General features: G+C 44.0%; 1 protein-coding gene across 4 annotated transcripts in view; it reads left to right on the forward strand.

Moving 5' to 3' along the window:
- Positions 1-267: 267 nt before the first annotated feature.
- TRAF3 (TNF receptor associated factor 3) overlaps positions 268-24,495 on the forward strand; it is a 108,798-nt gene continuing 84,570 nt past the window's right edge. For 3 of the 4 annotated variants that reach the window (XM_040641381.1, XM_040641383.1, XM_040641384.1), the window contains exon 1: positions 268-373. The gene's annotated coding sequence lies outside the window, so the exon portion shown is untranslated. Of the gene's footprint in view, positions 374-13,867; positions 13,890-24,495 lie in introns of those variants that run through there. The other variant, XM_008684203.2, reaches the window with a different exon arrangement.

Genomic DNA, 24,495 nt, shown 5'->3' on the forward strand with positions numbered 1-24,495 from the left:
GGGGAGCGGGCTGCGGGCTCGCGGGCGCGTGGGGCTGGCTCGCGCTCGCCGGCCCTGCGCTCCCAATGCGGCGCGGGCGGGCGAGGGCGGGGCGCGGCTGGGGCGCGCTCCGGCGGCCGGCGGGGATTTCCAGCGCGCGAGAGGAAGTGCTGTGAGAGGGTGCGTGAGGGCGCGAGGGAGCGCGGCGCGGCGCGGCCGCCGCGTGCGCGAGCCGGGGTTGCAGCCCAGCAGGGACTTTCCAGCCGGCGGCGGCGGCGGCGGCCGCCGGTCCTTCCCCGCCCCCCATGGGGCTGCCCGGGGAGCAGGACGCTGCGGACCGCGGCGGAGGACGCGCCCGGCGCCCCTGAGCCGGCCGAGCGGGGCGGACCGCGGGGTAAGGGGCCGCGGCGTCGGCGGGGGGCGGGCGGCGGGCGGCGGGCGGCTCCATCCCCGGCGGTTCCTTCCCGCGCCCGCGGCGGCGGCGGCGGCGCCGGTGGGCCCGGGGCCGGAGCGGGGCCGGGGCGGAGCAGGCCCGGCGCCCGGCTGCGAGTGCCCGGTGCGGCGCCGCCTCGCCCCCGGGCCCGCCCGTCCCCCGAGCGCCTCAACTTCGGAAAACTTTGTCCTCGAGGCCGGGCCCCGGGCCCGCGGGCCGGGGTGCCCGCAGCTTTTCAGGAAACGGGGTGCCGAGGCCTCTGGAAAGCGTGAGTCCCGCGGGGTGGGGAGAGCCGGCATCTCCTGCGGGGCGGTGTGTTTTCGCGGTGGGAGGGCCGCCCGGCTCGGGGGTCTGCATCCGCTGACGTGCTCCCCCTGGGCTGGCGGCGGGTGGGTTTTTTTAAGCCATTATTTAAAAGTTTATACTGAGTCATTGCTCTGCAGATGAACCTCTGACTGATTCATAATCGGGGAGCTGCAGTGGCCCCGAAGGCAGGCGGGTACTGGGCTCCAGCTTTGGGCAAAATGTACACATTCCACCTTTGATTAATAGTAAAGGTCAGGCTGGGCTCCCAGACGTGCAAAAAATGAAAATGATCCGTGCCACAGTATTTAAAATTTCATCTCGAGGCGCCAGGCTATGGCTCACGTACGCTTTGCCACGTTTTCACACTGTCACCCCATTTGGGAACATCTATTTAATATTTGGACCTGTAGAGAGGATTCTGTGTGGAACATTCTTTACCCTTAATCTGAAAACATAGGAACAAAATGGAAATGGATGAACTGTCGTGGACGTGCTTTGAAATTAAAGAACCCTTCAGATAATGGACCGTTGAAGGAAACAATTTTATTTCACGTTTTTCCTATTAAGCTCTGAATCAGATTTCAGACGGAGATACGGTGTGTGTGTGTGTGCGCGCGCGTGTGTGTGTTCATTTGTTTTTTGTGGAGTCATAAAGGCTGTACTGAGTAGCGTTACCTTACTGCTTCTTAATTTACATTCACAGCATACAACTGAGGAGGAGCCATAATTTTTTTTTTCCTGGCATTTGCCGTGAATACACACGGGTGAGGGTTTTGGACACGTATTCTGTAATCTTCTATATATCTATAAAAATCTTATTTAAAAAAATGACCAGGCGGACCGTCAGTTGGTGCTAAAATCTTCGCGTGTCTTTCCCATGTTTGAAAATGGCCTGTTAAAAAGACTGCATCATGTGTGGGATGTCTGGCAAAATAGTGCACAGCTGTTTGATTTTCAAGTGAAAGGGCATATTGGCCTTTTTACCCCTTTGTGACTGTATAGATATATATTTAGAATTAGTCTAAAGATGCAAAATTCTGCGTCCAAGCAAAATAAGCCTTATTGGTATGGAAACTGGAAAATATGTAAGATTGGAAATCCTTGTGAGTAGATGCTCATGACAGTCACCCTGACAGACCTGGGATTCCAGCATCACTAGTTAAAATCAGCCCCTGTCACGCATGAGGTTTAAGACGTTAAGGTGTCTCACCCAGACGCCATCTGTTCCAGTTGTCACAATGCAGAAGCCAGGAAAGCAGAGAGAACTGACAGGGAGCATTCCAGCATTTTTTTTTTTTTTTAAGATATTCATGTGAATTTTTCTGTGAGGGGAAAGAAGACCAATTATTTTCCTTTTGATTCTATTCGTGCGTTTTGGAATTAATAAGATGGCCTCACTTAGTGAGATGGGTGTAAAGACATTCCGCTGGAAACAGGCAATAGCAGTGGTCAGTTGTTTCTGTTAATACCATCAAAATATTCCTACTCTTGTTCATGCCTTGAGGAAAGTCCTTCATTTAACTGAAACATCTGGGCTGCTTCTTGCTGTTTTCCCGTGTTTGGGATTTTGATTCTGTAAACACCCCGGCTGGAATCCCTTTATTTTTTTTTTACTGTGCAAAGCCGAGAAAGGCCTTTCTGGGGTATTGTCAGGATAGATATGCTAATGAACTGAGGATGAGAATGATTTATCACTCCCTTAAAGTCCTCTGTGATGTTAAAGCTGTACTTCAAGAAAGATAAAACTGTCACTGTGGTGTTGCAAGTCTGGGCTGGCTCAAGCAAACAAAGGAAATTGCGTTAAATTTGTCCATCTCTCTTTTCTCATCTTCGTATAGCAGGACTCTCCAAACAGCAAGTGAGCTGAACTATCAAGTATTATGCAATAGCTGAGTCTCCTTGCCATGGTCAATTTAAGACCTCTTAACTTGGTAGAGGAGACGTCTTATGACCAAGGCCCCCTGTGTTGATTCCATAGAGTCAGGACCCCTTGTGTGCTTTTTTTTTTTTTTTTTTTTTTTTTTTTTTTAACAAGTGTTCATAGAGAAGGAGATATTATTTGGGGAGGGGGAGTGTAGGGGAGAGTCATAATATTGATTTCACATGTGGACAGAAACTGGGAAGAGAGTTACTGAGTGAGAAAGAAGGAAGTGAGGCCAGTGGATCTGGAAGGTGACCAGAGAGAGGCAGTCGAGGCCTAACTGTGGAGGTGATGCTTAGGCTTGTTCTGGGCGGGAGGAGTAGAGCCAGGGGGAGAGGACAGATGCCCGTGGGCAGGAGGGCAGTAGACAGTAGAGGTGAATGGGGGGAGGTGCTGCTTGCATCATAGCTAGAGGCTTTGGGTCCAAGGAGCCAACGGACATAGAAGAACATGTAATTTTAAACAGAAAGGAAAAATGTAAGAAAACTATGTGTGCTTGAGTAGTATCTATGATTCATGATTAACTAAAAAATACAAAACAGCATTCTCATTTTAAAGAGCGTTTATTGACTGTGTTCTGCACAACACTATTGTGGAGGAGTTGGGGGTGGGGAACTGACCAACCTAGGAAGGAGCAGTGAGGTTTTCATCATTAAGTAGTAAAATTTTTTGTCTTGCTGTGCAGACTACCTTGGGCTGAGGCTGGTAGGTCATAAGATGTCATCAATATAGCTAACTGTCGATTTCTCACAACTCCAAAAATCAGGTGGGAATCTCTCGCTGAATTCTATATTCCTTGAGATAAGTGGATCATTAACTGGGAGTTGGGATTTTTTTTTTCTCATCTAACTTTATGTTCAATTAATGTGCCTTGAGTTCCCATAATGTTCTTGTTACACAGCTAGGATGAGTAAGCTACAGCACTTGCTTTTAAGGGCATGGTCTCCAGACGTCTGCCCATGTGCACTGGGAAGGGAGATGCCTGAAACCACGGGTACTGGACCAAGACAGCACCAGGACTGAAGCTTGTGGCAGGAAGAGTGAGGAAAAGTGGAAATTTACCACCCTGCCCTCTGGGAACTGGCGCTCAGCTGGAGAGGGAAGACCCAGCAGGAAAAAACTAAGTAGTCATAAAATGTAGGCTAAAGTGAATTAGTGGATTGTGTTAAAGACTGGAAGTATGGTGGGAATTCAGGAAAGGGGAAGCTTTTGGCTGGCTGGGGGTAGTTGGGGAAGGCATCTGGGAGGCGGGTGTTGAGCCCCAGCATCACGGAGGCCATTGGGCCTCTTGCAGGACCCTTAGGATGGCAGGAAAAGGATTTCTCTCCACCCCCCTGTGTTTTGGTAAGATGAGATCTGACAAGTTGCCGTCCTGTCACTTGCCAGTCAGACACAGTGCTGGTGATTCTGCCGGCCAGTGGATTTCCAGTTGCCATGTTTCCTGTGCTATCCTCTAGCTCCTAACCAGGAGCTCAAGTGGCTCAGGCGGTATGCCGCTGCGAAGGGCCCAGCCTGCACTGGGGAGCAGAGCAGTGGGTTGGCAGCACACTGCCGTCTCTGCTGTTCTCATTGTAGGTGGAGAGTCTCAAAAAGTGGTGGTGGGGGAGGGGTGTCAATGTTAATAAAAAGCACCTATTCCTTAGGAACCTGTCCGGCTCCACCCCCGACCTACTGCCTGTCATCTGTGCTGAAATGGCCTAAATCTCTTTAATTCTCAAGAAATAAAAAAATCGGGTCCTGTTGTTTCATTTCATGATTTCCGTTTTTCTAGGGCTTGTTCTGTGCTGATCTTATTTATTTATTTATTTTAAACATCTTTTTTTTTTTTTTTTTTTTAGATTTTATTTATTTATTTGACAGAGAGAGAGACAGCCAGCGAGAGAGGGAACACAAGCAGGGGGAGTGGGAGAGGAAGAAGCAGGCTCCCAGTGGAGCATGGAGCCAGATGTGGGGCTCAATCGCAGGACCCTGGGATCACGCCCTGAGCCGAAGGCAGACACTTAACGACTGAGCCACCCAGGCGCCCCTATGCTGATTTTAATTACGTTGGTTTTTTTTTTAATGGAGGTGATTGGGTAACTTTTTATGAGGCCATTCTACCAAGAAAGATATCAGGCCCTCTGTTCTGATATTCTGATTCCCTTTCCAATTTAAACACAGACTGTGTGGCAGAACCCGAAAGCATATTTATTGGAAACTTGGTTCCTTAAGTGGAGAGAAAAGTTAAATTGATTAACCAAGTAGGATAATAAAATCTTTAGGACAGTAGTAGTATCAGAGTGGTGAAAGATGAGTCTCCAGGAGTCATGATAATTATAGTGAAGGTTTTCAAAGACTGGCTTTGTACTTCGGAAGGTTAATGCCCAGTAGGAGGCCTGCATATGCTAGAGGTAATGAGGTACCCATTAGGCCTCTCCTGTCAGTGTTTGTGTCCAGAACTGCAAGTTTGGGAAAGAGAAGAGACGTGCCAGATGCCCACACAGTAATTCCATGTGGTTTGGCTGATAATGCCTGCAGTCGGGTGTGCCTCGTAGCTGCATCCCTTGACTGTGCCCCCCTGTGCCTACCCCTCTCTTCCGTCAGGCTTAGCTCCCTGGTTTGTTGCACTAAGAGGCTTGAATGATGGGAGACTTTATTTGACATTGTAACTTCCCTGGGTGCTTTTAATGACTTAGAAAGGAAGAACAGGGAAACTAGTTCTTGTCTTTCCCTGCTCAGTAATGCCCTGAAGTCACAACTTTATTCTAGAAATTAAATTCTATCCTTTTTGGATTAATACAGCCTGATGTTTGAGATGTTATTATAGGGCAAATTAAATGTTCTGATTTCAGATGGCTTTTCTGTGTGAGGAAGAGCATGGCATGACTTTAGTATGTCTCAAGCCCTTAATGGGAGTCTAGGCCTGTTAAGTTTTAGCTTTAATTTTTTAAAAAGATTAATTTTTTATTTTTTAAGTAATCTCTACACACAGCGTGGGGCTTGAGCACACAACCCTAAGATCAAGAGTCACATGTTCTATGATTGTGCTAGCCAGCCGTCCCTTTATCTTAAATTTTAATATAGATTTTACATTGTACTCAATAATACGTCTGATTTTTTAAAAATATAAACACACTTTGTCTCCCAAATTTTTGAGTACAGTTACTTCTTCAAAAGATGCATTTTGTTTGTCTTTGGCCTCCCTAGGATCGCCAAGGGCTCCCTTGGCATCCTACCACGTGTCCCTGGAGCTGTCCATTCCCCGGCTTGAGAAGGGGAGGATCTGAATGCCCATCCTGCCCTCTGTACTTGGGCAGGCTGTTGGTTCTCTCTGAATAGGTTTCCCCATCTGTAAATGGGGCAGAAACCACCACACACATCACATCACGTGCTTGTTATAAGTGAAATGGACAATAAAGCATTCTACTGATGTTGATTTTTTTTTTTTTTTTTTAGAGAGGGAGAGAGAGAGAATCTTCAGCAGGCTCGACGCCCAATGCAGAGCCTGATGCAGAGCTCTATCTCACGACCCTGAGATCATGAAGTGAGGCAAAATCAAGAGTCAGATGCTTAATGGACCGAGCCACCCAGGTGCCCCTGATGTTGATTTTCATAACAATAACTAATACAATAGCTAATCAAGATATAGTAGAATAAGAATGTTAAGATCTTAAAATATGAACATAATATGACCTTGCCTGTGGTAGGAACCGTGGAGACTTTGCAGTTGAATTCCCTCTTTTTATATGGGCGGCTTGGAGTGTTTGGGTTAGTAACTGTCCCAAGTCAGGTAATGGCAAAGCATGGACTGTTCACCCAGACTAGAGTTTTTTCTTTATATTCTTCACTTGTCAAGATTTGCCCCAGGGAAGCTGCTTGGCCTCTATTCCAACTTAGGATAATTGAGAATTATTTGATCAGCACACATTTTTTGAGAGGTTAGTCGGGAGCCATGCTAGCTGTCAAAGCTAAATAGTCAAGTAAGATGCTGTGTGATGGCCAGCCTCAAGGAGCTTCTGTAAGATGATGAGCCAGAAGGGCCTGTGGGTTATGGCAGAGAGGTGCTGAGGGAGTGTGGGGTGCCATGTAATTTGGAGGAGGTGTTTTCTGGGGAGGACAAGCATGAGCAAGGTCGCAGAAGAGGAGGAGACGCGTTGGCTGGCAGAGCCGCACGTCGGAGGGCCCACGAGTCTGAAGCTGTTCCCCATGGCTGTGTTTCAGAGAGAGGGCTCAGGAGCGGGGAGCCGGCTGCCTTCGGGGCCACCTCTGTGCCGGCCTAACTTGTTACTCATTCCCATTTTACAGATGAGAAAAACGAAGAGCAGTAGGCCCATTTGACTCTAGAGTTTGTGTTTTCATTACTGTGCCGTGTGGTCATTTTAAGCTGAATTTTAATCCAGTTTTGGATTTTGTTTGCATTCTAGACTTTTTAGTTTTGCTTTCAGATTCTAGTGTTTTAGTTTTGCTGCGATATAGTGCTTTTTAAAGAAATTGTGTATTTCTCCAGCATGTTTTTCATACGCAGCCTTTTCTTTAACATCTGCTTTGCCTATATTGACTTATTTTTCTAGCCTGTATTCCCTCTGTTCCTTCTTTCTGTTTTGAGTTATTTTCTTATAGCAGCAACATTGCGTTCAACATCCTTTAACAAATTCAGTTAAGACGTTCTTTACCCTTGTGGTTCGGGTGTTGCTTACATCTTGCTGAGTAGCAGTCCCAAACCTGATTTACTAATGTGTTTTCTTTCCCCTTTTCCTCTCTTAATTTACATTTAAACTGGTAGTCTAGTAATAATGATAGTATTTAGTCATTATGTCTTTATAGAGTTTTACACACATTAGCTTGTTAGTGGTGAACAGGTCCCCGAGGCCTGGTCATTCTGTAGAGAGCATGAGGGTTGCAGCCCAGCACAGTCAAATTTCTACCCATTCATCTCAAATGTAATTATAACTACGGATTACTTATGGGAATATAAGTTAAAGGCAAGGAAGCCTTCTCCAGATTTAGCAAGGAAGTGATGTTGTTGACTATTCTGGAGAAGATTTTATGTGGTTCTTCTGCTAGAACCGCTGTACAGTTTTGAACACAGAACCAGGAGGGGTCAGTGATGGCTGGATTGAAGTGAGGAGGCTTGTTGCATAGTCACTGGTAGTTCCAGGAAGGGCTTTGAATACTGGCACACAGCTGGACACCGAGGCTGCAAGGTCAGGAGTGGTAGAGGGTAGATTCCTTAGTTGTTAACATAAGTTGGACTTTTTGGTTGCATGCCCTGGCATTGGATAGCAAAGACCTCATATCTCCGGACCCTGCTCTGCCTTTTTCAGGTTGAGGAATGTTCTGGTGCATCTTGGATGGGTCTCTAGTGCTGAGATGACAAGCTTCTCAAGGACACAGTCACTTCATCATATTTTCAGTCTGGCCTAAGATATGCTCAGTAAAAATGAGACAAATATGTATGGAAGGAGTATGGGTTTGATATCAGACCTGATTGAATTCTGCTCCTTCCTTTAGCTAACTATGGCGGTAAGTTACTTACCCTTTCTGAACTTCAGTTTTCTCATCGATGAAAAGGTAGCTGTGAGGAATAAAAGTGAGAGTATGAGTGAATGTGAGAACCTAGGATATCGTAAGTGGTAATTCCTCTCCCTCTTTCCTGAGTGATTTCCTAAAGGGAAAACATGCCTTGTTAGCAGGGTGAATGACAGGCTCTCTTAGGAGTATGGCTTGGCCCTGAAAGCTATCCTGCGAGGAAGTGTAGAAGCAGCATATTATTGGACTATAAATAAATTATTTGTGATAAAGAGTAAAATGATTTTTAGAAAAGGAATTTTTGCATGTGATGGTTTTTGATAAAATTTATATTTTAGTTTTAGTACATTATTTTCTTTTTTTATTTAGCAGAATAATATTCTTCATTCTAGTCTTTGTTCAAATGTCACTTCTTCCAGGAGGTCTTCCCTGAACACCTTAATTAAAATAGTCCATGCTGTCACTGTCTGGTCTCTTACCTTGCTTTTTAAATTTGTAGCAGAAAATTTTTGTTCATCATCTTAACCCACGTACCAGGGAAGTGCCTGGTGTGTGGTAGGTACTCAAGTATTTGTATGGATGAATCCATATACTGTCATCTAACCACATTTTCTTTTATTGAGGCAAAATTCACATAACATGCAATTAACCATCTTAAGTGTGCAGCTCAGTCGTATTTAGCATATACACAGTGTTGTGCAACCACCAGCTTTCTCTAGTTTCAAAACTTTTTCGTCACCCCCTAAAAAAACCCTTATACCCATTAAGTAATCATTCCCCATTCTCTCTTCCTCCCAACCCCTGGTAACCTCTAATCTACTTTCTGTCTCTATGGATTTGCCTTTTCTGGACATTTCTTATAAAAGGGATCATACAACATGTGACCTTTTACATCTGGCTTCTTTCACTTAGTGTAATGTTTTTGAGGTACAGCTAAATTGTAGCATGTGTAAGTATTTTTTCCTTTTTATTGCTGAGTAATATTCCATTGTGTGTGTGTATACCACAAATTACTTATCCATTCATCCACTGATGAATGAATTGTTTTCCCCTTTTGGCTATTATGAATAATGTGCATAAGTTTCTGTGTAGATGTGTGTTTTCATTTATCTTCCACGAAATACCTAGGAAATGGAATTGCTGGGTCATACAGTAATTCTGTGTTTAACTTATTCCCACAAGCAATGTGCTAGGTTCTAATTTCTGTACATCTTCACAAACATTTATGTATGCATGCATGTATATATGTACATAAGCTGTTCTAGTGGATGTAAAGTAGTATTTTTATTATAATATTGTATTTTCTTGATGGCCAGTGATATTGAACATCTTTTAATTGTATGTCTTTTTTGGAATGATGTCCATTCAAACCCTCTGCCCATGTTTTAGTTGGGTTGTTTATCTTTTTGTTGTTGAGTTGTAAGAGTTCTTTATATATTTTAAATATTAAACCCTTATTAAGTATGTGGTTAACAAATATTTTCTTCCATTCTGTAGGTGTTTTTTTCACATGCTTAATAAATGCCCTTTGATGCACAAAAGTTCTTAATTCTTTTTTTTTTTTTAAGATTTTATTTATTTATTCGACAGGATAGAGACAGCCAGCGAGAAAGGGAACACAAGCAGGGGGAGTGGGAGAGGAAGAAGCAGGCTCATAGCGGAGGAGCCTGATGTGGGGCTCAATCCCATAACGCCGGGATCACGCCCTGAGCCGAAGGCAGACGCTTAACTGCTGTGCCACCCAGGCGCCCCACAGAAGTTCTTAATTCTGATAAAGTTTTATTTATTTATTTTTTCTTTTTGTTGCTTGTGCTTTTGGTATCAAATCTGAAGAGAATCTGTTGCCACATCTGAGGTTGTGAAGATTTATCCCTGTATTTTATAGTTTTAGCTCTTACATTTAAGTCTTTGATCCATTTTGAGTTAATTTTTGTATAGGGAGTGAGCTAGGAGTTCCACTTCATTCTTTTGTATGTGGTTATGCACTTGTCCCAGCACCATTTGTTGAAGGGACTATTCTTTCTCCATTGGATGGTCTTGGCACCCTTATTGGAAATCAGTTGGCCATAGATGCTTGAATTTATTTTTTTTGGACTCTCAGTTCTGTTCTCCTGCTCTTTAAGTCTGTTCTTATGCCAGTGGCACACTGTTTTAATTACTGCAGTTTTGTAGGAAGTTCTGAGGTAGTAAGAGAAGTATGAGTCTTTCAACTTTTTCTTTTTCAATATTGCTTTGACCACTTGGGACCTCTTACAGCTTCATATTAATTCGAGGATCAGTTTTTCTCTTTCTGCAAAAAAAAGGTCATGGGAATGTTTGATCAGGATTGCATTGAATCTGCTTTGGGAAATTGCCATTTTAACAGTGCTAAGTCTTTGGATCCACGACCGTGGGGCGTCTTTCCACTTATTTACATCTTTAATTTCTTTTAGCAAGATTTTGTAGTGTCAAGGTATGAATCTTTCACCTCCTTGGTTAAATTTATTCCTAGATATTTTGTTCTTTTGGATGTTTTTTACATGGAATTGTTTCCTTAGTTTTCTTCCAGATTATTCATTGCTAGTGTATAAAAACACAACCGATTTTTGTGTGGTAATAATATACCCAGATTTCACTGAATTTGGTTATTACCTCTAGTAGTTTTTCTGGGGTTTTATGGGATTTTCTATATATATAATGATGCTATATGCAAATAGGGATAGTTTATCTCTTTCCAATTTGGATGCTTTTTTTTTTTTTTTTCCTTTTTCTTTTTCTTGCCTAATTGCTCTGGCTACGACTTCTAAAATGTTGAATAGCAGAAGTGAAAGCAGACATTCCTGTCTTGTTTCTGGTCTTAGAGGAAAGTTTGCAGTCTTTCACCATTGATTATGAAGTTAGGTGTGGGTTGTTTGTTTGTTTTTGATAAATGCCCTTTATCATGTTAAGGAAGTTCCCTTCAATTCCTGCTTGGCTGAGTGTTTTATCATGAAAGGATGTTGAGTTTTGTTAGATGCTTTCTGTGTGTCTATTGATATGATCATGTGGTTTTTTTCCCCCTAATTCTATCAATGTGGTATATTTGTTAATTGATTTTGGTGTGTTGAACCATCTTTGCTTTCTGGGATAAATCTCACTTTGCCAGGGTGTACCATCCTTTTAATGTCTTGTTGGATTTGATTTGTTAATATTTTGTTGAGATTTTTACATTCAAGTTCATAAGGGTTATGGGTTTTTAGTTTTCTTGTGGTATCTTTGTCTGGCTTTTGTATCAGGGTACCAACGGCATTTTGATTGGATGTCCTGTTTCTTCAGAAAATTGAACACTGTCCTGTCCTCAGTAGTGTGTAGAAAATTCTAAGAGGGTTTTGAAGCAGACAGGATGATGGTGATCATGCCACATACCTTTCCAACACAAGACTGCCCTTCATGGCCTATCTCTGGGAAAATCCTGGCTGACACTACCACGATAACTCTGTGTCTACCAGTGGAGAATGGAGGGGGGGACACTATTCCTGATGCCAGGATAGGAGAAAGATGTGCTTATCATTTTCTGAAAAACCTACAGATTATCCCAGATAATGATTGCTGAATAACAAATTGTCCTAAGCATCAGTGACCTAAAATAGTAGTAATCTATTACTAGAGCTCATGGTCCTGTGTGTTGATCAGGCAGGGTTCAGTTGGGTGATTCTTCTGCTCTGTGTGGCATTAACCGAAGTACTCACTGGTATTCATCTGGTGTCTGGTCTGGAGGTCCAACGTGGCTGGATGGTTGGAAGGTCTGGCTTAGTGGTTCTTTTCCCTGTACTGTCAGGCCGTCTGCAGATGGCCTCTCTGCCAGGGTGGGTGGAGTAGGATTCCTACAGAGAGTATTTTAGGAGAGGAAGCAGAGGCTGACAGATGGGTGCAGCATTATTCCTGCTATGTTCTATTGGTTAAAGAACCTGCAAGGTACTACTAGTTTTAGGGAGAGGGGACACATTGCCTAGCTCTTGTTGAAAGGAGTGTCAAGGAATTTGTGGCCCTCTTTAACCTACCGTATGTGTGGTGGTTCGATTCCAGTGCTATCAGCAGTGTGTGTTATATACACTTTGTAAGACAGGCTTTTGTCGGCTAAAATGGAAACCCCAACTGTTGTGTGTTATCAATTTTCTGTGAGAAAATGCATTCTGTGTTCTGAACCAAGAATTCATGAATAAAATTTTGGAATACACCCATTCATAAAATGGTAATTCATAAAATGGTAATAAAATGTGTGTTTTATTTACTTAATCAGTAGGCATTCTTGATCATCTATTTGTCAGTTTTTTCAAGCACAAATTCGTGTCTATAAATTTTCCTTCCTGTTAGTTCCTTTATTTTTTATTTAATATTTCTTTTAATTTTAAATAGGCTTCATGCCCAGCATGGAGCCCAGCGTGGAACTTGATCCCATGACCCTGAGATCAAGACTTGAGCTGAGATCAAGAGTTCCATGCTTAACTGACTGAGCCACCCAGGTGCCCCTCCTGTTAGTTCATTTTAAAAATTATTTGAAAATTCACTTTCATTTTGAAGAGTACTGTGGAATTGAAGCTTATATTTCTATCTGTTCTTAAAAAAGCTTCATCGAGAAAAAATTAGTAAGCCTACATATTCTAAATTTCCTGTGTTCACCCTAGATCATTCTAGTAAATCCCCTAGAGACTTATTAGAATTAGGTTATGGCTGTTTATATAGAAAAGTGTGGGGTAATTTGACAGCATGTGAAGAGGTGTGTACGCATTAGTTGTAACATGGAAATCGCATTTTCTGTAAACCCTGCTTTCTCAGCCTTTCTCAGCTGACTGTTGCAACACTCTTTGAGCAAGCAAATGTGATGAGGTCATAGAGGAGTGAGAGAGTGGATTTAAATAACGAAACAAGAAATCTGCATCTGTATGGGGACTGATGAGGGTGGAGAGGGGGAGGAGCTCTGTCTGTGTTCCCTGTGCACCCTTTGCTTGCACCCACACAGAGAGACCCGCTGGATACAGCGCTGCCATTCCAGCATCTTTGGCCAGGAGGCCAGCCACCATGTGAGCTGCCCAGTCCTCTGCTTCCCAAGCATTCTGTGCCTTTGTTCCCAAATACCCATCACTCCTGGGCATCTAACCTCCTGTTCAAAGTAGGCATAATTGAAGAGAACCACCTCTGATCAGGTGATACACCAGAGTGCCTGACTAGTACATGAAATTTCAGGGAGTCCTGGGAGTTCCTGAATCCTCTTCTGTCATGCCTGAGGTCAAGAGCCTGTGGTCTAGACAGTCCAAGGGCTTTTACAGCACTGAAGTTTCATGCACACACGTGCCCATTTCTCATTCTGGCTTTTTACGAATTACGTAAGTGTGCTGACCTTTGGCATCAAGGAGAAAATAATTGCTCTCTGTAGGTCTTTGGGGATGCTTCTTTTGATCCCACTTGCCTTTTTCACTCACCATCACCTTCAGATTCTCTACACCATAATGTGGTGACTGTGGCCTGGAGGTGACCAACATTGGGGCTGAGGAAGGGTTATGAAACTGGAGGACTGGGGAGGGTGGTTGGATGGGGGCAGGAGGGCAGTGGCATTTCACACATTTGATAATGTTGAGGGTCTCCTCTTTGCTCTGGTTCATATAAACAGGTGTTTCCTTGTGCTAAGATGAATGAAGATAGTTACCCTTGCTTTTCTTTTTGTCTTAGGGTTCTCGGGAACTGCATCAGATTTTAGTAACTTTTGTTTGGAGTGGAATATAGAAGGTATGGTTTAACCTGAAACAGTTGTCTGTGAGGCATATTCATTGAGGTCCCAATTCTGTGTATGATAAAAGGCTTTTAAAGCTTTGATTTTCTTTTTTTTAGAAGATTTTAATTATTTATTTGAGAGAGAGAGTGAGAGCGCAGAGGGAGAGTGAGAGCACAGAGGGAGAGTGAGAGGGAGAAGCAGGCTCCCCACTGAGCACCACTGACTCAGTGCTTGCTCCATCCCAGGATCCTAGGATCATGACCTGAGCCCAAGGCAGATGCTTAACCGACTGAGCCACCCACCCCAAGTTTTGACATTCTGTTCTTCTAAGTGTAAAACTACAAATGTAAAAGTTTCTAAAATATATATAATGGTGGAAAGCATGGAAGTGTATTTGTTGGTGCTGGAAAGGTTGAGTAAAGGAGCTGGTGACCTCCCTTCGGTGGAGGGACAAGATTTAAGTTGGAGTTGGGGTCCCACAAGCTAGGCCCTACCAGTCTTTGTGACCCTTTGTGACCTTTGAAACCCCTGTCTGCTTTCATGGTGTATGGGGACAATGGTGCCATGGTTGTTGTGAAAATAAAATATAAGCTTTAAAAAATTCACGAGAAAAATGAAAAATGGTATTTAAGTTTAAAGGAACTTGCATTTTTCAGCCTGGAAAAAAGAAGCTAGACAATATATCCACCAAGCATTCAGTATTTCAGAATGTATTTATCTACTGTGTGCTGGCTAAGTTTGGGTGGACAGTATATTTCTGTGTGTTTCTGTTAAGTATATAAGGTAAAACAACATTTTGATGAACACTGACCAAATTCAGTTCAATGCCATAAACTTTTACAGAGACTTCATGGATGCCAGTCATGCTAGGTGTATATACGTATGGGATACTAAGTGAGATACTGTGTTGTCAAGATATTCAGACTGCTCGCTTTAATCTAGAACATTATGCTTTATGAAGGAGGCATGTGTTGACCAGCACAGGCCGTCTTAACAAAATACCAGAGGCCGGGGGCCTTACACAACAGGAATTTATTCCTCACAGTTCTGGAGGCTCAAGGTCCAAGATTGAGGTGCCAGCCAGCTCAGTTTCCGGTTGAGGGCTCTCTTCCTGGCTTGCAGATGGCCCCCTTTTAACTGTGTCTTCACATGGTGGAGGGAGAGAGACAGGAAGCAAGCTCTCTTCTGTCTCTTATTAGGGCCCTCAATCACCTGCCACAGGCCCGTCTCCAGATACCATCACAGGAGAAGCTACAGTGCCACTATATAAATTTTGAGGGGCCATAATTCAGACCATACAGAGTATTCTGCTCTCGACCCCCACAAATTCATGTCCTTCTCACATGCAAAATATATTCATTCCATCCCAATAGCCCCCAAAATCTTAATATAACCTCTAAAGTCCAAAGTCTCATCTAAATATCATCTAAATCAGATGTGGGTAAGCCTCGAGGTATGATTCATTTGAGGCAGAATTCCTCTCCAGCTGTGAACCTATGAAACCAGATAAGTTAGGAGTTTCTAAAATATAATGGTGGGGCAGGCATAGGATAGCTGCTCCCATTCTAAACGGGAGAAATAGGAAAGAAGGAGAGGGTGGCAGGTCCCAAGCACGTCCACACTTAGCCAGGCAAGTTCCATTAGATCTTAAGGCTTGAGAAGAACGTCTTTGGTTTGATTCCCTGCTTTCTGGACCCTTTGGGGTGGAGGTCCCACCTCTCCTGGGTGGGGGGGTTGTGGCCTCAAGGCGGCTGCCATCTGGCCTGTTGAAATCTAGATGACGGCCACCCACCTTGGAAACTGAGAAGGCAGCCCCGAGGATCTCTGCATGGCCTAAAAAGCAATAGAACAAAAAGCGGGGAGTGGAGTACAGGTTACAGGATGAGTAAGTTAGCAGGGGAACACATAGGTCAGACTCCAGTTTCCATGAGGAATTTTACCATCTCCAGAGAACTGACGTTAGGGATTTGCTGGGCTGGAGCGCATACGTGTTGTACCAGAAATGACCCAAGACTGGGTGTGAAGACGTTGGCTAATTCGGAATTTTGGAAATTTGAGTTCAGGTGGCGTTAAGGGACAGATTTGCATTGTGGAAGTCCTGTTCTGAGTCTGGATGGGTGTGTTCAGTGGAAGCTGGGAGACATCTGTGGGGGTAGCTTCAGAGTTTGCAAGTGGGGGGAGCAGGTTGCACGATGACTAGTGTCCCTTTCAATCTTAGGATTCAGTGAGCATAATTTAAAATCCACAACTTGATTTGTTTGTGCAGATTCCACTCCATTCATGGTTTGAACCATAGTGTACCTACGGCATGAGAGGTAGAACTTCCTCTTGCGTAGTCTTCTACTAAATGGTTGTTTCTGTCAGCTGGCAGGCAGCGGTACCTCCTGGTTCCGCACTGATGTGTGGTTGTCCTGGAGGACTTTGCCTTTAGTGTGGTACGTCTAGGATTTCAGTGGTTTCAAGGGAGGAGAAAAATGCTTAGGACCGCAGAGCCTGGGATAGCTGGGGTATTCTGTCCCAAAGGAATTTAATAAGAGTTCCTGGTCAGGACTGGAAGCCTCCCAGACTCCTTTGATGGGATCCAGGGACTCTAGTAGAAGTCCTGATGGGCTTGCAGGCTGCCTTCTCAAGAGTCTGACTTTATCAGTGATTCCTTTTCTCCTAATGGTTTCATGTCAGTGATTCTGAATCCTGGGTGCACATTAGAATTATTAGAAAAAAACACAAAATCTGGGAGCCCCCACTTCAGATGATTTCAATCAGTTAAGACCCCAGAAATCAGATTTAATGGCTATCATTGAAGAGTCTGGAGAGGGTGCTGACACCGAGCCAGGGCTGAGAGCCTGTGGTTAGTGGAAGGAGCACACTTCTTTCTCTCACAGGGGATGATCCCATCGCAGCACCTTTCCAGGTGCCTTGAAAATGCAGGACCGCAGCCGTGCCCTCCAGCCCACCCTCACCCAGACCTGCTGGTTCCCAGTCTGCACCTTAGAGGAGGTTTCAGGGTTTTACGGGTCTGAAGCCCCGTACAGGCTTGGGGCGGGAGAAGTAGGGTGCAAATCCTGCCTCTCCTCCTCAGCTGGCGTTAACTTGAGCAAGTGACTTGTCCTTCCTGAGCCTCAGGTCCCTGCACGTAAAACAAGGACAGTAATGCAGGCACCCAGTTCCCCAGCCACAATTGTGAAGCTCCGGAGCCTCTGAAATGGAATGATACTGTTATATATTTGGTGCCAAAACCTGAGCTGAAGTGATGTGATGTTACGTATAATCTCTATTCCTCTTAGTATGAATATTCCTGTATTTTGCTGTAGACTGTTAATTACTGTGTTTTCTTATGGGCCCTGTCCCGGACTTCACTGGTGACATTATGTAAGATATGATATATACACACACAGTATTTCCTTTCTAAAACCCCAAAAATTCTAAACTCTGAAACACATCTGGCTTTGGTTTTGGGTAAGAGATTGTGGAGCTGAGGAGATTCAGCTGATAGGTGATTGTAGAGAGGGCATATGTATCGTATTAAAGTGTCAGTATGTATATAAAACTCCTGGCAGTTGATAGCCATCCAACAAATGCAGTATCAGTGCTCTCGTAATCCCTCCGCTTATGTGTTTATACTCCCCCTCTGGTTTCTTTGTTTTCCCAGTACCTTTATATTTGGCATACCAGCCTTTATTCTTCAGATAATTCAGTATTTTCCATAAATTGTAAGTAAATTGAATCTGCAACTGGATATCCATCATCCCCTCTTTGCATGTATCTGGGATGTCATGGCAATGTGTATCTGATGTGGTCCCTGCTGACCAAGAGCTTAGAAATTAGTCCTAGAAAGAGAAAATGTGGAAGGTTTTTTAAAAAGAATCTATTGAATAACATTTTAAGCCAAGAGGCCTGGCCTCCTGGCAAGCTTTTACAGAAGAGGTAGGATTCTTATGGGCTTGAAGGACCCTTATGCTTTAGAATGATAGGCTCTTGGAATGTTAGTGCTCAGCCTTTCACCCCATGGTATAGCCTCGGGGTGGGGGGACAGCGGGGTGTGGTGGCTGAGAAGGTGGCCCTCGCACAGCATGGTGGCTCAGGGCAGTCTCTGACCTCTCTCAGCCTCTCTCCTGACATTTATAAGTGTGCAATGACCACTATGTGCATCACAGAAACGTGCACAGGTAGAATTCTTGATTTGGAGGAGGTGACCCTGTGAAGTTGGCTGAAAAAAGTTGGCTAAAAATTGAGACATTTTTACTTATATACCTTTATAAATAACTCCCTCCCTCCCCCTTCACTTATTTTTTCTCTGTGGAGGCTTAGAATCTTAGGTTCTCTGATATGCTTTGGTGCGCAGTTGGACAATTATCAGCAGTCCCTAACTTCTAGCTAGGAGGCCCCCTAGCGACAGAAGAGTGGAGTGTGACTTGTACCCCTTTGCGGGGCCGAAGCTGCAGTGTTCTGAAGCAGCCTGTTCTTAACACATGGTTTTTGTGGTCTATTTTATCTGAAATTAGTATGGATTTTACATTTCGTTATATAATATGTGTTTTTTTTTTAAGGTTTTATTTATCTGATAGACAGCGAGAGAGGAAGCACAAGCAGGGGGAATGGGAGAGGGAGAAGCATGGTTCCTGCTCAGCAGGGAGCCAGACTCGGGGCTCGATCCCAGGACCCTGGGATCATGACCTGAGCCGAAGGCAGACGCTTCACCGACTGAAACACCCAGGCGCCCCTGTGTAGTATGTGTTCTGATGTTATAAACCTCTAAAAATCTGTTTATCAAAACTGACCTTCGGGCCAAGATAATGTGCCACTGACTGACTTGTCCTTATGGGCATGTGCCGCTGCACTCTGAGAAGCACGAGAGGCGATTTTGACCTTCTGTGGGCAGAGCGGACTGTGTCCAGACTGACGCAACGTGAATCCCTTAATTTCTTGTCCTCAGGGCCTTTTCGGCCCGTACGGTGTATTTGCTCCACATGTACATTTGGTGCCTTTTGGTTTAGATAATTTAGGTAACTGGAAACTAGTTTTGATCTTATTTTCAAAAATTCTGATCTGGATTCCATCATTACCGGTCCTATCAAGGGGCATTTGGAAGGCTGAGACTCACTGGATGCTTGCTGTGTGTGTGAATGCTCTGAGACGGGGAGGGAAAAGTTACGACCTCACAAACTCTGTGGTAAACTGCTGTGGGAATCTGATACTACAAATGTCTCAAGTGATTTCAAGTGTAAGACTTATTAAGTTGTTTGTAGAGAGCAGTGTGCATAAAAACAATGACAAGTAGAAGAGAATGGCCAAGTATCACTGTAACTGCTCTTAGTCCGTGAATTCTGTGGTGCTGGAAGCCAGCACTTTGAACAGGGATTCGGCCCTGGACGGCAGGTAGGCCCTCCTCGGGGACGTTTTGGGGCCTGCAGCCATAACTGCCCAAGGTTTCTGTTGGCCTCTCCCCCGGCTGAGGAGCAGGGAGGGCTGAGGAGGTACCAGGGAGCTGCCTGCTTTCAGCCACCTCCGTGATTATGCCCGGTCTTACACGTGTAAGAACAACTCTCTAAGGCCATGTTTTCATGCGTGTCTTAAAAGGGCTTTGGTCAGTATAGGCATTTTACTGGGAGGGTCTTCGTCCTGTAGAGGTGGAGAGGCCTGGTAATGAGTTCCCTCACCCGGTGCATGAGGCAGCCCTTCCAAAGAGTCTCACATTTAGACTTAGACTCTATCCAGAGGAAATGTTAGCACTTCTTGATGTCATGGTTCAGAACCCTACCAGAATGGTTTGTGTGTGTGTGTGTGTGTGTGTGTGTGTGTGTGTAAGTACCTGTTTTGCTTTCGGTTTCACTAGAGTATGTAATTTGGGCCAGTTGTTTTTAAGTGAGCATTTCAAACTTAGAATTTGCTCCTTGTTTCCTTGGTTGTGTTAATAGGAAAAGACCACTTGGTCTCTAGATAATTGTTCTGAATGGGGGGGCAATTTTGTTCTCCCAAGGGACATTTGGCAATGTCTAGAAACTTGCTTAGGTGGGTGGGTGGAGGGGGGAATGCTCCTGGTATCTAGTGAGTGCAGGCCAGGGATGCTGTAAACATCCTACAATGCTCAGGACAACCCCCCATGACAAAGAATTATCTGGCCCAATATGGCAGTAGTGCTGAGGTTGAGAAACCTGGTCAAAGATGTTCTTTTCTTGATTTCTAGGAGGTGTATGACTATTAAGATTTAACATTTCTACAAGGTGAGGTGCTTTCGACAAAAATTCAATCTTTAGTCATTACATGAGATCTTAAGGAGTCAAAAAAAATCTTTTTAACATAGTGAGGTTCTACTAGAAGTATGAAAGTCAGCAGAGGGAACTGGGAGGTCACAGTGCCTTCAACAGAAGCCCAGATGTCCATCAGTCCGTTTGGATAAACTCTCCCTGAGATACCATAATTTACATTGAAACTTTGGTTAGCAGGATGGGAATTTTTGAGAAGGTACCATTAGAAAAATAAAAGAATTTTCCAGCTGTGGTTCCCAAGTTCCCCGGGCTTGTCTTTAACCCATAATTCTCTTTGAACTTTAGCCCCATCTATTTATTTAAAAGCTATTAATTGTCTGTGTGCCAGACACCATGCTAAATGCCAGGGACACAACAAGAAACAATGTAGGCAGCTTCCCATTATCACAAAGTATTGCAGGGCTTGAGAACAGATAGGGAAGTCCAGATGCTAGTTCCAGAATAGGGCAGGGTTGGTGGGAAGGGGGTGAGTTGAGAGTGGGGCACTTGATGTACTGGTCTTGGAGGAGCTTGCTGCTGAGAGCCTTGCAGGAAGGGGTGTTTCGTCCGTGTGCCCTGAGCAGGAGTCATCAGACACAACTGATGCTATTTGTTGCTTTCACCTAGATGTCATGTAACCTGTCTCCAGTGAACTCTGAACCCTTGATTCTTTCCACCCATATCCAGTTGCTTAAGTGAGAACACTGGGGAGCATTCCTTGATCCCTCTCCTTGCTTCCTATTCTGTCTGTGGCACTCAGTCCTGTGTCCCACTTTTTCGCACCTCCCTGGTTCCCAGCCAGGTCCAGGCTTCTTGCCTGTGTTAGTGGCCCCTGACTGGTCTCTCCACTTGTCCCAGGTTGCTTCAGGCCCTTCCCCACATAGCTGCCACCGAGGTCTTTTAGCAATATAGGTTGCTTCCTGCCCTTCACCAAAAACCCCCTAGTGGCTTCCCACTGCACTCAGAAAAAAACAGCATCCCTCCTCACTGGGCCCTGCACAGCCCTTCCTCACTGAGCTCCAGATGCTCTAACCTCCCTGTGGGCTTCTTCTGAAAAGAACCTGCCTGCCCAGAGGTTGTGTCCATTCTCTGGACCAGGGCCTGCCCTGCCTGTGTGTTCATTCCTCTTCCTCTGTTGGGGGGTGCCTGGAGCCTGTCTTCCTGCCCCTCCACTCTGGATTCCTGTTGCCCTGTTTTCTGCAGGTGTCCTCAGATGTCCCTGCAGGGCTGAGTCCTTTTATGTTGGCCATCTTTAGTTGAGAAATCACTCACCTGGCTGCATTTCACGTGGAGGAGGAGTGGGTGATTCACAGGGACCCACCCTCCTTCCCGCAGAGTTGGGGTTTTTGCATAGGGGATTTTTCTGTCAGTTATTTTTTCCTCACCTTTTGGAGTATTAAAAAAGCAGAGGCAGTAGGGGGTGTGTGTGTGGAGGGGGCAGTGACCACACCTCCTGGGAGTTCTCTGATCCCTATGGCTGGCTTATATTCCACCCTGTTTTCACAGAGTGCAGAAAGATAGCTGTGTACTGATTTTGTCAGTAAGCTTTTAAAGTAAAGCATGGTGAGTTGGTAGGCCATTCTTACTACAAAACAGGAAATGGACAACCAGTGCTCCCAATCGGGCACAATTATTCTAGCATGCATACTGGTGTGCAAGGAAGTCAGGGACCTTTCTGCCCTGCTGGTCCTTAAGACAGGCCTGAGACAAAAAGTTTTGTTAGATATGGAAGAACACATACTCCACGTATTTATAATTGAATAATAGTGTATTTATTTGGCTCAGTTTTTTGGATGAGCAGGATGTAGGAAGTGGGAACAAAGAATCTGTTTGGCCTTGTTCCTTATTTGCCACAGGCTGATGCTGGAGAATTCTTAAGTTTCCACATAGAAAATGAATATGAAAGAAGGCCCATACCAGTCAGGAGTTAGAGGGGTTCCCAGGTGGCCTCTGAGAGAAGGAAACGCCTACAAAGTTATTTAAGATGATTGGTGACAGAGAAACTTCTGACTTTGTCCAGACATAGAGCCATTTTACAAGAAGTAATAAGCTGGAAATACTGAAAATACATTTTCCTAAAGAGGGAAAATACATCCTCTTAACAGCTGATTGATATTTCTAGAAAAATTTTGAGTCCTGGTCTCAATTTTGATTGTTTTGAGCTTTCTGATAAGATTGGGTTTTTTTAAGTTTACAGATCTCCTGGAAACTGAATCTGTACCATGTGAGGATTATTTTTAGGTTCTATAATAAAATCTTTCACATCATAGAGTTTTAAAGACGGGAACAGGTCTTTGAAGGGAAACCTCAGTTTGGCTTGAAAAGTTCATCTAATTGAAAATAAACCAAGAAGGTTCACCCATCTGACTCCAGACAGTCTTCATGTGTTTAGGTGGCTCATCAGAAATCTGCTTTACCAAAAACAAATTCTTAGCTACTTGTGATAGAAAATGCTTAAATAAGCAATTTAAAATGTAACACACTGTACTTATAAAGCAATCAGTTTCAATGATTCATGGACAGAGCACTTTATATGTACTAGTATTATATAGTAGGTGACATAGGGATAGAAATAGGTTTTTCTTGCCTGCAGAGAACATGCAGTTTGAAGAGGGACAGGCATGTGATAGTATGAGCTGTCAGATAAGGCAGAATAGTGCAGCAGGTGTAGTAGAGTAATAGTATTAGTAATCACGGCAGAAATAGAGGCAGAAGCGTCATAGAATGGGACATCAGATCACAACGTGGGAGTAATGGTTTTGAAAGCAGAGGTTGGCAAACTACAGGTCTAAGAATGTTTTTTTATGTTTTTAAAGGGTTGTAAAAATAAGCAAAAAAGAAAATGCAACAGAGACCATCTGGCCCTTTATAGAAGAAGGTTGGCTGACTCTTGGCTTAAGGGGTCAGGAAGTGCTTTACAAAAACTAAAATTTGAGCTGGTATTTTATAGGATAACAATAACATTTTGATTTTCAGGGCAGCAAGGTTGAGGGTGAGGGTGTTGCTGTGGGTGGGCCAAAGTGAGAAAAGACATGGGGGGTGGGTGAGGGGCATAACAAAAGTACTATAAAGGGGTGGGGAGGGCTGGGAGTTGGCTGAGTATGTGAGGAGTGGGGGAAGGGAAGGAAACAATCACAGCTCATCTTTTTTTTTTTTTTTTAATTGAGAGGGGCACCTGGGTAGCGCAGTCGTTAGGCGTCTGCCTTCAGCTCAGGGCGTGATCCCTGCGTTCCGGGTTCGAGTCCCACGTCGGGCTCCTCTGCTGGGAGCCTGCTTCTTCCTCTCCCACTCCCCCTGCTTGTATACCCTCTCTCGCTGGCTGTCTCTATCTCTGTCAAATAAATAAATAAATAATCTTTAAAAAAAAAAAAGAATTTATTTGAGAGAGAGTGCAAGCAGGGGGAGTGGTAGAGGGCGAGGGAGAAGCAGGCCACACAATCTGGCAGCACACTGTCTGCTGATGACACGATATTATACGTAGAAAACTCTACAGAATCCCATCAAAAAACTATTAGGACTAATAAACGAATTCAGTAAAGTTGCAGGATACAAAATCAATACACAAATTCTGTTGTGTTTGTAGACACTAATAACAAACTCAGAGGAATAAAGAAAATGATCCCATTTGCAATTGCATCAAAAAGAATGAAATACCTGGGAATGTTTTGTTTTTTTAAGATTTATTTATCGTAAAGAGATAACGCGAGCATACACATGTGCTTGAGAGTGGCGGGGAGGGGCAGAGGGAGAGGAGAGAATCTTAAGCAGGTTCCACACCCAGTGCAGAGCCTGACATGGGACTTGATCTTGAGACCCTGAGATCATGACATGAGCCAAAATCAAGAGTCGGATGCTTAACTGACAGAGCCATCCAGGCACCCCAATACTTAGGAATGTTTAACCAAGAAGATGGAAGACCTATACACTGAAAACTAAAAGACATTGATGAGAGAATTGAAGACAGCATAAACAAGTGGAAAGATATTCCATGCCTTTGGATTGGAAGAATCAATATTGTTAAAATGTCCCAAGTACCCAAAGCAATCTGCAGATTCATTGCATTTCCTATCAAAATTCCAGTGACATTTTTCAAAGAAATAGAAGAAATAATTCTAAAATTTGCATGGGATTACCAAAAAAACAAAAAACAAAAAAAAAAAACCCTGAATAGCCAAAGCAATCTCGAGAAAGAACAAGACTGGAGGCCCTGTACTTCAAATTATACTACAAAGCTGTAGTAACTAAAACAATATGATACCAGCACCAAAAAAAGACACGCAGATCATTGGAACAGAAGAAAGAGCCCAGAAATAAACCCACACATATATGGTTGGTTAATTTACCACAAAGGAGCCTAGAATATACTATTGGCAAA

The sequence above is a fragment of the Ursus maritimus genome, unplaced genomic scaffold (assembly GCF_017311325.1).
Source record: "Ursus maritimus isolate PB19 unplaced genomic scaffold, ASM1731132v1 scaffold_25, whole genome shotgun sequence".
NCBI lineage: Eukaryota > Metazoa > Chordata > Mammalia > Carnivora > Ursidae > Ursus > Ursus maritimus.